We start from the raw sequence: 16,868 nt of genomic DNA, 5'->3' as shown, positions 1-16,868 counted from the left end.
TTAAAAGTGTATCAGTGCGTTTTGTGCACTATTTTTTTAACTGTAGAACTACAAGTGCCAGCGGGCCCTTTAATGCCCAGCAGGCTGGGACTTGTGGTTCTCCAAGTCCCAGCTTGCTGGGGAGGCTTGCTGGCACTTGTAGTGCCACAGTAAAAAACAATGGTTTATCTATTTTTTACAACATAATCAGCCCGATGCCCACCGCCCAGGGGCATCGGGGACAGCACCAGGCTTCAGCCTGGTCAGGTAAGTCCTGGAGGGGGGGACCCCTTTATTGGGGGGGTCCCCACTCCCCCAGGGCCCCTGGCCAGGCTGACTGGTCGGTAGGGAGAATGTTTTGGCCGCGGGACCTTATATTATAAGTGTCCCCTGGCTGTGACATTACCCTGCCGGCTGGTTGTGCCTGGGGCTGGTTCTTAAAATACGGGGGACCCCTACTCATTTTGTCCCCCGTATTTTGGGAACCAGCCCCGGACCTGGAGCCTGGGGCTGGTTGTTAAAAATCGGGGAACCCCTATTTGTCGGGTTCCCTGATTTTTAATTACCGGCCCCGGCTCCTTCAGCCTGGTGCTGGTTTCGGCTGTGGGGGGGACCCCACGCCGGTTTTTTTTTTTATTTATTTATTTTTCTATTTTTTTACACTGTAGCCTGCACGGATCTGACTGATCCGTGCAGGCTAAAACGCAAATAGAACAGGAAAATGGTGTTCTATTTTCCTGTTGTATTTGCGTGGGTGTTTCACACCACTAAGCAGCCGTATTGTCAGTACGGCTGCTTAGTAAATCAGAAACCACCATTCTTTTGAATGGTGATTTCTGTCGTATCCTATCGATGGTGTAGGGCATTCGTATTTGTAACTACAAATACGAATGTTCCATCTTTAGGACTACGAATTGTTGTATTTTTGGGATTGTAAATCCCGAAAATACAAATTCGTAAAAAAAAGGTGTATTTCTCCCTACGAATACACCTTTTTTCTACGAATCCATTTTGGTAAATGTCCCCCTCTGTGGTGCAACATGGCATTGGCGGATGGTCGAGACATGATGTCCCAGATGTGCTCAATTGGATTCAGGACTGGGGAACAGGCGAGCCAGTCCATAGCATCAATGCCTTCATCTTGCGGGAACTGCTGACACACTCCAGCCACATGAGGTCTAGCATGGTCTTGCATTAGGAGGAACCCAGGGCCAACCGCACCAGCATATGGTCTCACAAGGGGTCTGAGGATGTCATCTCAGTACCTAATGGCAGTCAGGCTACCTCTGGCAAGCACATGGAGGGCTGTGCGGCCCCCAAAGAAATGCCACCCCACATCATTACTGACCCATTGCCAAACCTGAAGGATGTTGCTGCAGGCAGCAGAATGTTATCCTTGGCGTCTCCAGACTCTGTCACGTCTGTCACATGCTCAGTGTGAACCTGCTTTCATCTGTGAAGAGTACAGGGTGCCAGTGGCGAATTTATCAATCTTGGTGTTCTCTGGCGAAATGCCAAATGTCCTGCACGGTGTTGGGCTGTAAGCACAACCCCCACCTGTGGACGTTGGGCCTTCATATCACCCTCATGGAATGTGTTTAAGACCATTTGAGTAGACACATGCACATTTGTGGCCTGCTGGAGGTAATTTTGCAGGGTTCTGGCAGTGCTCCTCCTGTTCCTCCTTGCACAAAGGCGGAGGCAGCAGTCCTGCTTCTGGGTTGTTGCCCTCCTACGGCCTCCTCCACATCTCCTGATGTACTTGCCTGTCTCCTGGTAGCGCCTCCATGCTCTGGACACTATGCTGACAGACACAGCAAACCTTTTTGCCACAGCTCACAATGATGTGCCATCCTGGATGAGCTGCACTACCTGAGCCACTTGTGTGGGTTGTAGACTCCGTCTCATGCTACCACTAGCCTACAGTCTACAACCTTTTAAAAAGCACCGCCAGCTTTCAAAAGTGACCAAAACATCAGCCAGAAAGCATAGGAGCTGAGAAGTGGTCTGTGGTCACCACCTGCAGAACAACTCCTTTATGGGGGTGTCTTGCTAATTGGCTAAAATTTCCACCTGTTGTCTATTCCATTTGCACAACAGAATGTGAAGTTGATTGTCAATCAGTGTTGCTTGCTAAGTGGACAGTTTGATTTCACAGAAGTGTGACTGACTTGGAGTTACATTGCGTTGTTTAAGTGTTCCCATTATCTTTTGATCAGTGTATATGTATATATAACGATAACTACGAGATCGCCCCATTCTTGTAAACATCCCATCCACTATACAACTGTCAACCCCGAGGTCCTGGACATCCATAAGGACTCCAATAGATAAACACTACTAGATACGGTATGTTAAAAAATGCCCAGATAATTTCTACCTGCACCGGGTCTCATACCCCCACTCAGTTCCAACAAGCCTGCAGAAGTCCTTTTGTGTCAAACCTTTACGACGGCCCAATTCACTATAGCCATACCGCACTGGCACCGCCCAAATACGTCCGATCTTGGAAGCTAAGCAGTGTTGGGCCTGACTAGTACTGGGAAGGGGAACTTCCTAGGAAGATCAGGTGCTGTAAATAACAAAATAGCTAAGATTTGACACACATATAAAGGACATGCTGACAGGCCGCTGGTGACGTCGAAATTGAATTAAATTAAATGAAATCAAATGAAAGTAATCTGTGTATATATACGTAATAGATGGTCCAGATCTTAAATATATTGTCAATTTTGGTAATTATGTAAAATCATCATATTCAGTATTTATGTTTTTATGCAATCATATTAACTCATTTACATAATATTGGATTGGCTGTTCATTCATTTTTATATAAGAACTAGTATGCATTACTCTCGGAAACCTTGTATGCTAAGAGGCATTAGAGACATTGTAATTTATTATAATATATTAATTTATTATTATCTTATCAACTCCATCGATCCAACTAAGTTGTACTGTATATATATTAACACCATCCTTCTCTTCTTTTGCAAATGGAACTAATGCCAATTACCTGCATTATCGGCTATATCTGTAATCAATGAGGCCGTTACACACAAAGAACGATAAAGACTGTCTGACATGCTATACACTATACCAACCACAAGATGCCGCCACGCTAAACTACCTTTGGAACGCAAGCTTGCGCTTCAATAAGAGGAAGCGCGTCATCCATGTAGCGAGACGGGAGGTCTCGCCGAAGCAGAGGATCTCCCAGCGCTATGTGCATATCGGCACATGCGCATATGAACTGTCAGGACGGCGGACGCGGGGCGGAAGTGGGCGGAAGTGATGTTGCGCCCCACTCCCCCGATGTCCAGATATCAATTTAAAAACGTACATGTATTAATTGTTTTATTTTTTAATAATGGATGCACATTAAATAGTACTGCTGATGATTACGAGCCCACTGCAGTATCCACCATCAGATTAGTTCATTGAAAATGCGCTTATACACACAGTGTAGATAATTGGTCACAGGAAGTGATGTCAGTCTGCTATAGCTTAAATATCTGCTCCCACCAGTTTGTCTCCACCCCCTGAGGAAGTCTTTTATGACGAAACATGTCGGGCAGCTTCTGAACTCCTATTCTCTGCACTAAGTTAAGCCTATGTCATCATTTATTCGTTTTAACCCTATCATTCACTGTACTTATACCTGCTACTAATTGTGCTTTGTTTTACGTGCATATATTTTTAGCATCATTGTGGTAATTTTTAATTACTTAATTTTTATATATACTCCTTTTTTTGTTTTTGTAGTGTATCTGAGTGTATATATTTTTACTCCCATTTACGTGCTTGTACTTATTCTTATCCTTATTTCTTCATCTGTATTCATGTAAAAATAAATTGTTCATATTTATAACACATTTTGATTTATAGTATATAGAAGTATATTCTTAGTAAAAAAAAATTGTTCATATTTATAACACATTTTGATTCTTAGTATATTACTATAGTCGCCGGGTCACCGGGTCATAACCTTTCTTTACAAATATATATATATATATATATATATAGAAATCCAGGGTGTCCGGCACAGCCTCCTTCAGCTCAATTGCATGGGTGCCCGCAAAAAGGAAGTAGATAGGCTTGTGTAAAAGATGCGGCACACCATTCACGAAAACAAGTACTATTTAATGGCACAAAGGGCAACGTTTCAATGCCTATGTCGGCATTTTCATCAGGCTTATAAGCCTGATGAAAATGCCGACATAGGCATTGAAACGTTGCCCTTTGTGCCATTAAATAGTACTTGTTTTCGTGAATGGTGTGCCGCATCCTTTACACAAGCCTATATATATATATATATATAGCATCCAGGTTAACAGTGCAACCTTGAAAACGGGGAGCACGTACCCCGAAACATCGGTATTAAACTTTTTGCACCTTTAAATCGTGGAGTGCCGCTGCCTGTTTGTATTGGATGCTGTGTATGCTACCAGAAGGCACCCACGTGGATTCTACTAATTGGGGAGAGTGCCGGTCTGAACAATCCTAATATATATATATATATATATATATATATATATATATTAGTATTATTATTATTGATTAACTAGTCCTTTTTTATCCCATTTAGCTGCTCAATATTTCATTTGGCAGTTTACCTAGCACCAGGACAAGCTATCAATCAATCATCTTTACTTACATTTGTCATATTAAATTCCATGTGATAGTATTCTGTTTTTGTTTTATTAAACAATTTAGGCTGGGTATGCACTATGCCAAAATATATTATAGGCAGATTCATCGACAAATTAATAATCGATTTGATAATCATACACACTTAGCAATTGGCTTTATGATGTGTCTGTCGTAATGTTAAAACTGGGCAGTCATTTGAATTTGCCCTCACAGCTGTAATGTCAGTCCCTACAGGTAGTCTGTACACACAGCCACAACACATGCCGATATATCTGAAAATATAGTATAAAGGAATATGAAATGTGAAAATACCAAATGGATCAATGAACTAAGCTAAGATAAATAATAATTAAATTAAAACTGTACCTTATTATAAATAGTTACATGAAATAGATATATTATACATCTTTTACATTGCATTTGCAAATAGCCCCCACAGCGACCCTGAAGTCACAAAGGGGGCGGGTGTACTAACGGTGCTTAATGGGGGGTGGGTGAGGAGGCAGCACTTGTGGTTGATGCTTCCTCCTCCCTCTAGTGTGAACCGGACCTGGGTTACCCATTTACACTGCCCAGCAACCCGGGTCTGAATCACGTAAAACCTTTCTTTTAACGGAATGCCAGATTGCTGGACCCGGGTTTTTTCAAATTGCCCTTTCACACCACAAAGTGACCCGGGTCGACCCGGCAACAACCTAAGTGGGACCTGGGTTATTTGTGCGGTGTAAAGGGGTATTACTGATCTTGTGAAAGAGTGTACTGCATAATTCACAGAAGCAAAAACTTAAACTACAATAAACTAGACACTTCCATTGACATATCTGAATGTAACTTGGCCATAATACACACTCAAGGTGATCTTTACAACATATGGTAGTGTTGAACTACAGTAATTGCAGTGGTTAAAAATATCATAAACTGATTAATTTTGTTCTTCATGTTATGTATATGCATCATGTTTCAATCTGTGTACAATGCCAGATTAATATCCACATACATCTGAAGCTGAAATTTATGAAAGTCTTAAGCGGTTGATGAGTACCTCAGGACTGAGGCTAGGGAGAATTTCAAGTGGTGTGTGTGTATGTGTGTGTGTGTGTGTGGGGGGGGGGCTCTGTAGGTGCCATGGTCTATAGGATGAATGAATGAAAATTGTAGTTCCCCCTCACATCGACCACCCACCAATAATAATAAATAAACAGAAGAAAACTATACAGTACAACAACAAAAAAGTACAAAAATCAAGGACAAGATATGTTATGTTCTACGCGCACTTACATCTTTGATAAGTGGCTGCAGCTAACAGTTAGCTATGTAATTTCTTGGTCTGATTGGAAGAGATAGGTAATAGACATCTGCATCACATGTCACTGCCCAGATCACACTTCACTGCTCCATTTCACTTTGCACATCATACCTCATTGTTCCCATCTTACTTACCCGATCATATCGGAGTTGCATTATGACACCTCACTGCATCCATCACAACTCACTGCTCCCCTTCCCACCCCACTTTCAGCATCACACCTCACTGCTCCATCATACCACGTTGTCAGTGTCATACGTCACTGTCCACATCACACCTCACTGCTCCCCTTCACACCTCACTACCCACATCATACCTCACTTCTCCCCTTTACACTTCATTGATAGCATCACACCTTGCTGCCAACATCACACCCCACTGTTCCCATAACACCTCATTGCTCCCCCTCACACCTCACTTCTTACCCTCACACCTCACTATCCCATTCCACCTAATTGCTGCTCTATACAACTGCCCCATCCTATGTTACAGGATGCATTACAACCCACTGTGCCACCTAACTGCCTCATTATACCTCACTGGTCCCCTACACGTCACTGCCCACATCACTGCCAATGTCACCCTGTAGTAAATATAAAGATAGTTATGTGCATTTGTTAGATTAGTTAGTATCTCTTTAAGGGGCAGATTTATTAAGCTTGGAGAAGAGATAAACTTGAGATAAAGCGGAGAAAAGGTAAAAGGAGATAAAGCACCAGCCAATCAACTCCCAACTGTCTTTTTCAAACACAGCTGATTGGCTGGTGCTTTATCTCCTTTTACCTTTTCTCCACTTTATCTACAGTTTATCTCTTCTCCAAGCTTAATAAATCTGCCCCTCTGAATCTTGTAGTAGAGAGCAACACTTCACAGCTCTACCTTACTGCTCCCTTAATATATCACTGCCCTATCACATCTTAATGTTCTCATCATACCTCACCCCCATGTAGTACATATCTGCTCAACCGAACCTCTGCCAGCTCACTGTTCCCACACTGCTTACACTGAATCCCTAACATCTCATACTGGGTTCAGAGCTCATGACTTCTCCTACCACCCCAATTAATCTCTCCCACTACCCTCATTTCTCCTGGTCAGCGCCTCAACCTCCCATCCCCCCCTCATCATTCATACCCTGAGGCTGGCTCACAGGCACTTTAGACAGACATATACACACATGCTCTTTTCCACTTACCTTACAAGAAGTTCAGTATTTAGGTCTCTTTCTTCCACTGATTAAGGGTCTGTAACTGCTGCTCCTCTCCCTCTGACATGCAGCAGTCCTGCTCACTCAGTCCCATTTTGCCCCTGATTAGTTCCATGCATCCCTGCCCCCTGCTGAGATGTAATCAGTGCTGGGAACAGTACTGACCTGTTTCATCAGGGGCAGAAAAGGGTTTGTAATAAGAATGGCCTGGGGGCAGTTACCCTTGTGCATCACTGGCTGCAGCTCCATCAACCGCACTTTAATCCCAGCTTTGTGAGCGTATCAATAAAAGTGAAAGATTTGCATGCTAGCAACAAAATTGTACAGTATGTCTTAATACTTTATTAAGAACTGAGTTATTATAAGATTGAGAACATAGTTAACATTGTCGGTGGGGAGACATAATATTTTTTTCTGTTGTCCATCTGTAAATAATCCAACATCATTTCCATAGAAAATAGTAATTCCCATTTATAATACTGTAAATACCATATATTTCTTATGTTCTATATGCATAATGTTGCCTGATAAAACATTGGTGATCAGAATGAGAAGGAAGATCAGAATGCTGGTTCCTTTTACTGAATTTCTTTTTACCACCTATGTGAAGTTTTCCATATGGGTTAAATCACTTTTTGGCATGTAGTGCTCAGCAGATGACTTTTCTATCTTGGAGTATTTGCCATACTTTACAAAACAAGTTCCTTATGACCCTTTTCTGGTGTGTAAAACATGGTTGCTGGCAACCTTAAACTGTTTACCCCTAACTGTCTTATCACTTGACTATGACTTACGGTGTCATCACCAGAAATCTAAAAGTAATTCCGAAGGATAGCTGATTCGTCATAATTATCATGGTTGTCATGATCTAAAAAAAAAATCATCATTCTAAAGGTGCGTACACATGTACAGATTTTCTGTCTGATCTATCTGGTGAGAACAAAAACCTGCAAGTGTATGGGAGCAACTGACAATCAAAAAATTGTTCCCAAACACTTGAAAACAGACAGTGATCATTCAGACAAATTGTTAAATCATTCTGCTATAACAGATTTATCAAAGCATATTTTTTTCCCTGTTTTCCTGCATTTGGGTGGAAATTTTTGATTGTCATTTGCTCCCATACATTTCCAGGTTTTTGTTCTCACCAGATAGATCAGACAGAAAATCTGTACGTGTGTAGTGTACGCACGTTTACTTTCAGTTGTTAGCTTTTCAGAAATTGTTTTTATTTTTTTTATTATTTTTTTTTTTGGGGGGGGGCGAGGTAATACTGACACCTTTGTATTCTGATAGTTAAATGTTTAAGGCTATGAAGGGTATGTGGTATGTATCATAGCTTGGAGAGAGATAAAGTACCGTACTAGCCAATAACCTCCTAACTGTTATTTTACTGGTTGTGTTTGAAAAATGACAGGAGCCTATTGGTTGGTCTTCATCTCTTTACTGTATTTCTCTTCACGCTTTAAAACATCTACCCCTATGTGTATAAGGTGTATATACCTAAAAAAACATAATTAATTTTGTGTATGTACACAAACTTTTAAAAATTATAAAAAATTACCTTCATGCTATTTTGTGTTTGGACATGAGTTCCAAACTCAAGATATCTCATTATATGCAAATATTTCAAAATCCGAAAAAAAAAATTAATTCCAAAATACTTTTGGTCCCAAGCAATGCGAATATGGGAGTCTTGTAAGTGTACATTTTTAGCTACCAGTGCTGTTGATTTTATTTCATTGTATCATTGACAAGTGCTGTTTATTTACGCTACTGAAATCAGTAAACAAATGTCTTGGTTGCTCTTGTTGTTGCTTCTCAGTATGTTGTAAATAAGAAAATTAGTCCAGTGCAACCTCTATTCAGAGTATTGCATAACGCAGTGGTTCCCAAACTTTTTTGAATCACGGCACCCTAGAGCATCAAAACATTTTCAAGGCACCCCTAGGCCAAATTCTTCTTATCGATAAATCCAGAAAAAAATATTAAATTAATTGCATTGTGTGTTTATATGTCACAGTTATCTGGTGAGGGACAGGATTTGCTTCTGTTTGTCCACATATATTATGATTGGCAGCCACAAGCACTGGTTTTGCCTGTTACATTGACCATAAATAATATGAATTGATCTTGGTCCACCAACCCAAGGCACCCCTGCAAGTGTCCTGAGGCACCCCAGGGAGCCTAGGCACACAGTTTGGGAACCACTGGCATAACGCATGGCGCGCTTCCGGTCATATGGAGTGTATGTGGGCCTTCGCAATCATAACAAAGTAAAGCTCAAGAAAGGATGTACACAAAAACAATTCCAGGTACCGGAATTAGGAGATAACACAGGCGTTACAAAGTGCTAGAACGACACTGCCTCAATCTCTTAAATGCATACAGCACTTATTTAAAGTAATGTGCGTTCCACCATAGCGCAGCAGCTGAACCGCAAATAGCGGAAGATGTCATTCATGCGCCTCATCTGCCGGAAGCTGGAGTGCGGCGTGCTCTCCAGCCATAAACCCTTTTTTTATGTGGTAAATATAACTCTTTATTCATATATATATGTCTGCCTCCTATAAACTAACAATATACTATAATTACATAAGTTTAGTAAGTGTTAATATATTTTTTCTAATTATCTAATTACTGGATCAATTGAGTAAATTGAATAATTGTACTTCCTGTTTGTGTTTATAAAAATCCAACCCCCAAATGTGTTGCTTTACCTTTGATTAAGCTGTCAGAGGACAGCGAAACATGTTAGGGAGCACCAGCTTGTTTTAACCCAATTTAAAAACGCATGTTGGACTGATTGGATTCTATTCCCTTGGCCATACTGGTCCATGCTTGAATATACCTGCAAAAATCAGCCGTGACAAGTATTTCATTTACAACCGGGACACCACCACCTGCTCAATTTTGGATTGGACTTTCGCATTAAATTGTGAGGATACCTCTAAACATCTGAGGAACACCTATTCCCTCCAGCGAACTTGAATCATCCAGCCAGGTTTATGGATTCCCATTACTAATAAGCACGGACTGCACCAGGAGTCATATGACAACATACAAGCAAAGAGACCAGTGAGACCATACAAGTGTATAAGTATACAAACACCCAACTGTCCTACATGCAATTTAACTGATTCTTTAAAAAAATGTATCTTTTATAGTTATTTTTTATTTGCAATTGGTACTATATCACCTGTACAATTGTCGCTAATTAACCTTTTAAATATTCATTTACTTTATGGAATATTAATAAATTAATTGTAATACTCAATTGATCCATTTTTTTGCTCATTAGCGCTCCATACCCTTCCTTCTTTTTTGTTTGCTAACATTGGGGTTTGACACCCCTATAGTAGGAGCAGCTAGGCTCAACACACATATAGGCGCCCATTTTTTCCTTTTCAAAGTAAAAAAACCCTTTTCATAACACAGGCGTTGCCTTATACAAAATAGGGGGAATTAATGCCGATTCATTCTGGTTGACAAAAAAGATCAGCGTGGAACATTTTAAACAAAATTCAAAGTTTTCACCCCAATCACAGAGTTTTTTTTCTGAAGTTATATGTATAGAATGTATTTTGGTACTTGTTTCCTAGCACGGCGCCCATCGCATCGCATACCATAAGCCTTACAATGGTATGCGATGCGATGTTACGCGATGGCACCCAATGTAATACAATTTAAAATTGTATACCATCGCATTGTATGCCATATACATTGGTATACGATTTTAAATTATATAAGCCCCCTTATGGGTGTTTTCAATGTTAACCCCTTCAGTGGTGGGTTTTTCTGGGGCAGGAGAACCTAAATAGGACAGGTTTTTCCTGTCCCAGAAAAACCGTCCACTGATGAGGGAGAGGAGTCCCAGCGCTCCCCTCCCCTTCTGTGAACCCCCAGCCCCTCTGAACAATAACAGATATACCACATTCAGAAACACTCTTTCTCCAAATTTAGAAGTGGAAAGTCATTTTGGTACTTGTGAAGTTTCACAGCCGCACGCTACGCTACGCTGTCAGCATAGCGCAACAGCAGCCTAGTGTATTTAGCATAGTGTCCCAGCGGAATCCCTGCGTATGTCAGCGTAGTGTCCACGTTAGGCAGTGTAGTCACCATACTGTCCCCATAAGCTGAAACTCTGTCCCTGTGTCCCTGGCAAGCCTAGTGAGCACCTCTCACACAGCGCCAGTAACCACCAGATCCCCTGCACTGGTGGACGCCAGCAGAGAGGTGATCATGCGGATGCCAGCGGAGAGGCTCTCCATCTGCCTGAGATGCACAAGTGTCTCATACACTTGTGCGTCTCAGTAAAGTCATGTGGCAGGGTACGGCAACCCTTCACATGTCCACTTCAGGGAGACGGTCAGGGTTAGGGGTTCCGTAGCACATGCATCTCGTGCACAAAGGAGGGTGCAGTATGCAAGTGCGTCTCATGCACAATAAAGGACGCATTTGCCAGTGCTCCATATTATACCATGGAGCAGCAAGCCCCATGAGGGTACGCGGTACACGTCCTCCTGACCTGTTCATACCCCCAATATCCACGTCAGCATGTAGTTGACTTTATAAAGCGCGGCGCAGTGAGCCACCGAGCCCGCAGCGTGGCGAGCGAAGGGAGCCCGAAGCATGGCGAGCACAGAGAGCCCCGCGAGGGGATGTGGAATACATGCCAAGTAATCTGCGTACCCTCGCAGGGCACACTGCGCTCGCCACGCTTCCGACTTGTTTTACGCATCCCCTTGCGGGGCTCGCTGCGCTTGCCACGCTTTGGGCTTGGTGGCTCGCTGTGCTCACCACACCTTATAAAATCAACTCCACGCCGACGTGGATAGTGGGGGTATGAACAGGTCAGGAGGACGCGTATTGCTGACGTGGACAGTGGGGGTGTTTCAGGAACACATTCACACCTGTCATGTCAGGCAGGTTAAAAATGGTCAATGGTTCCCACACAATGTAAAAAGCGCTGACACAACGCTGACTGACTACATGAACTGCGTAACGCTAACTGACTATGCTAACTGCATAAGCTCCGGTTAGGCGCGAAGGTAGCACAGTCGCAGACACTAGCTGACTACATTGACTATGCTGGCCGCGGGAACACTATGTTGATTCTGACTGGGACACTACGCTGACTACGTAACTGCCCCTAGGCAAGATTTTGGTTGGTGCCCCATAACATTAGTTCCGCCCCTAAGTATTTGATCTTTATTCACACTGCACCACACAGTTTTGCACCTTATACACATAATGCAATACAGTAATAGTGACCCTTACATTTTATACCACACATAAGTTATGTCCTTATACACATAATACCACAGAGTAATGCCTCTTACACATTGGTCCTTATTCAGATCCGATCGCAGTACAAATTTGTTCTCAGTATAGGCAAAACCATGTGCACTGCAGGTGGGACAGATGTAACATGTGCATAGAGAGTTAAATTTGGGTGGGCTGTGTTGAAACTGAAATCAAAATTGCAGTGTAAAAATAATGCAGCCAGTATTTACCCTGCACAGAAACAAAATAACGTACACAAATCTAACTCTCTATACATGTTACATCTGCCCCACCTGCAGTGCACATGGTTTTTCTGATTTTGAGAACAAATTTGTACTGCGATCAGATCTGAATAAGGGCCATTATACCGGACATTACTACAGGTTGAGTATCCCTTATCCAAAATGCTTGGGACCAGGAGAATTTTGGATAACGGATTATTCCGTATTTCGGAATATTTTAATATTTCAATGATGTTTTTTGAAGTATCTTGCATTTATGCTGTATAAACACATAAAATACACACATATATATTTTATTACCACATAAAATACACACAAATATATTTTATTTGTTCAAAAAACAAGGTTTCAAAACATGAAGCAAAATTTGTGTACTATCTCAGATACTGAATTTGAATGGCAAGCAATCATTTTCTTGTACATATATAGTGCCAGTTACATGTCATGTCCTCAGTAGTGCTGTTACATATGTCCCCAGTGAGTTTTTATCCGAATAATTCGGATAACGGATATTCGGATACGGGATACTCGACCTGTAATGCCCTTATACACATAATGACACACAGTAATTCCACTTACACATGTGCCACACATTATTGCAAAACAACACACTCACCACATATATATATATATATATATATATATATATATGTGTGTGTGCGTGTGTGTATAGCATTTATTTGTCGCTTCTCTGCTAAGCAGAGCAATGAGTTAGTAAAGCATAAGTTAAGAGGAGGTCTCTCAACCTCCCCACTACCACGGTACATTTAGTCTTGTAATGGGATGACAGGACAGTGCCCATGAAGAGGGACTGTCCTGTCAAAATCAGGATGGTAGATGGTATTCCTTAAGCATTCTGTGATGTGTATACTGTGCTTCATAAATTACTTCAAAAAAGTACTTTACTAAATTTGGGTTGGATAGTCTTAGTGTGCAAGTGAACTTTTTATTTTACTCACAAACAGTTGGGATTCCGACAGTTGTTTCTCCGTTATTGGAATCCCGACTGCTAGGAGCCCGACAGTCGGAGTCTTGACTTATATTGGCTATATTGCATTGTGGGGGTCCTCGCCTCCCATAGAGGTAGAATAGAAGAGCTGGCAAGTAAAGCAAGCCCACAAGAGACTTGATTGTGTTCACCACCAGTAGGGCTCCTGACAGTCGCAATTCCGGTGTCAGAGAAACGACCTTCGGAATCCCGATTGTCGATAAGTTATACCATACCCTTTGAGAAATAGTTATGAATTAATTTGAAATTTATTATAACATCAACGACAGATGTGTTGCTTACCTGTATATAGGTTTCATGTATGTATAAGTCACCATTGTGACTAGACATACCCACATACAAATAATTTACGAGACTATGCATGCCAAGTAAACCCTATGGGCGTGGTACATGTTCGCACACAAGCTAGACACAAAACATGAATGCCATGGCTAGCATGTAAGATGAGGTCAGAGTTAGACTCATTTGTATGTGCATCATGAACAACATATTCAGTCCAGAACAGCAGAGTTTATATGAGGGTAGTGCAGAAAAATGACAGACAACACATGATGTACTGATAAAAAGAAAAAGAAAATGCATGATGAAGATCAACCGGCATGCCCGTCATAGTTTTGGGTGGGTTTTTGAGCGTACACCAGACTTTTAACTAAGCACAAATGGGTAAATTACAAAGATATGAGTTCTATTGAAGATGGGATGTTGCACGTAGCAACCAATCAGATTCTACTTCTTATTTATTTTGCACCAACTAGAAGATAATAGGTAGAATCTGAATAATTCTATTCAAATTATAGCTACATTTTGTTTTTTAGACTCCAGGGGTGAAATTTTATAGGATGAGAGATTCAGAAAGTGAGAGATCTGGTAAGAAATCTCAAGGTTTTTTTTTTTAAAGCGGCAATCATTTACACTGCAAAATCAACCTGGCTTTGCAATATAAATAATTGCCGCTTTAAAAAAACCTGGAGATTTCTTACCAGATCTCTCACTTTCTGATTCTCGCATCCTATGAAACTTCCCCCCTAGTGTGATATTTGTGGTGATGATTTTCTGTTGATCAAAATAATTCAATCTGTACATGTTTTCATCTGACTTTTAAATAATTGATGCATACTGTATCCTTATATTGACAATTTATTTATAAATAAGGTGCATTGTCAGAATCAGACATCATTAAAATTATAAACATCTTTTGGCAATTATCCATATTTCTTTAGCCTTGATGAAACGCAACATGTTGCATGAACAATGACTTTACTCACATGTCTGCCTACTGTAGTAATAAATACCTACTTTTGTGGCATTCTCTCAATGCAGGAGGATTGACTCAAGCTGGTTACTTCTTAGAGTTTATGATTTCTGGCAAGTGCATGGGCGTTTATGCACATGTGCAAACCCTGGGAGTGAACGGGTGGGCTATTTGCTCCAGAGGGGGTGGGCGGGAGCTGGATAAGATAAACGCTCAGCATTTCATGGGCATCCCTATGATAAAGCTGGGTATTCTGCTGGGAGCGCAGACGGGTCACTGCCTGCTCCAGCCGAGTAGCTGACGTCACATGTTATCATTGCCCGCCCAACTTTTTGGCCATCTACGTCTAAAATAAAAGTCAGTTTTGACTTTTAATTCTGAAGGGGAGAAAAGTCATTCCATGGTTGGTGACCATTGAATAATTTCTCTCCCCTTCGGCTGCATGTGAGGGGACAGGTACTAGAGGTGATGCGGGTGGCACTGGGGAGGGTGTTCGGCAGGATGACCTGGTGACCCTGACCTGTTTGCTAGGCTGCGAGTATACACTGCCTAGGTAACAGGTCTGAATCAGGCCCCAAGTGTGCTCTATCACCCCCATTGTGTAGGGTGACCACCTCATCCCTTTAATTCCGGACACATATTTATTACACAGGTTCTGTGGCTGATTAAAACTAATTGAAATGGAGTCTTGAAGTCAGCTGACTTCAAGACTCCATTTCAATTAGTTTTAATCAGCCACAGAACCTGTGTAATTAATATGTGTCCGGAATTAAAGGGATGATGTGGTAACCCTACCATAGTGTCACCATGTGGAAGAAGCCTCATATGAAATAAGGAAGTCCTTTTTTCAAAAGATGTAACTTCTTGGCAGCTATTGTCTGGTGCCAAAATTATCCTGGGTAATTGGTTTTCTCACAGTACGACAGTTTTGCCCCAATAGCCAAAGATTTTTGTCCACATTGAGCAGTGAATTTGCTAAGCATCATAGTAGAACTTGTAAGCCCGCTCGAGTCAAAAGCTTACCAAGCAGGTCTGCTACTTTCTGTGTTTGTGCATATGGGAGAAAGAGATGTAGTTTCACTCTCTGCCAGCAGTTGTCAGTGTTTCGGAGACTCACAGACACTAGTCATATATATATAGATGATAACTTTTGTCTATATGGCGTTTGCCAGTTGTATTTATTGATGAAACCCGGAAGTGGAGTCTGTCAGTGAATGCAATATGAGAACATAGTATGACCAATTACCAATTTATACATATTTTCTTTTATTTGGCATAGGTCAGCACAAACTATATTATATAGCCCTATATGAATGTGCATGTGCAAGCTATATATATTCAAACACAAAGGGATCTGATTCTTCAATGCTGGACATTTTAAAAGAATGTTTTCACATACATTATCTGTCCCTCTGCTAGTCAGAATTCAAGCAGCTGCACTGAGAGATTTCCCACAATGTGTACCAACATTTCTAGACACATCCATTTCTAAAGCCCTGAAGTAATTTAATATGCGTGCCAGCTCAGGCACTGGCTGCAGAGGTTGCATGTTGTATTAAATAACATTTGATGTTTTTGGTTACATGTACTACTGTTTGCTGAAGCTGCGAAGACCACCCATTGGGCTAAGTGTCAGAGGAAAGAAAAATACAGAGAGAAAGAGAACAAAATGTTTAATCCCTCTTCTATCTTGTAGTCATTTTATACATACTGTCAAAACCCACTTAAGTCCATTTGGCTATACTTGATATACGTACGATATAATAGCCAAAGATGATGAAATTACTAAATGCAGTATGTGATATACTGTAGCATGCCTGCCAAATGTGAAGAACTCTTGATTTGTCATGAGAACTATTAAATGTCACATGACTTTTTATGGTTAGTAGAATCTTATCAAAGATTCTTTGACCATTGACCAGTTATATATTGAA

The 16,868-nt window shown here is 41.3% G+C and overlaps 1 pseudogene; it reads left to right on the top strand.

The window, feature by feature from the left end:
- Positions 1-2,441: 2,441 nt before the first annotated feature.
- LOC146066144 (5S ribosomal RNA) lies at positions 2,442-2,560 on the top strand (annotated as a pseudogene).
- Positions 2,561-16,868: the final 14,308 nt, after the last annotated feature.

The sequence above is a fragment of the Crinia signifera genome, chromosome 3, assembly GCF_055691185.1.
Source record: "Crinia signifera chromosome 3, ASM5569118v1, whole genome shotgun sequence".
Taxonomy (NCBI): Eukaryota; Metazoa; Chordata; class Amphibia; order Anura; family Myobatrachidae; genus Crinia; species Crinia signifera.
This window is presented reverse-complemented; position numbering and strand designations above follow the sequence as displayed.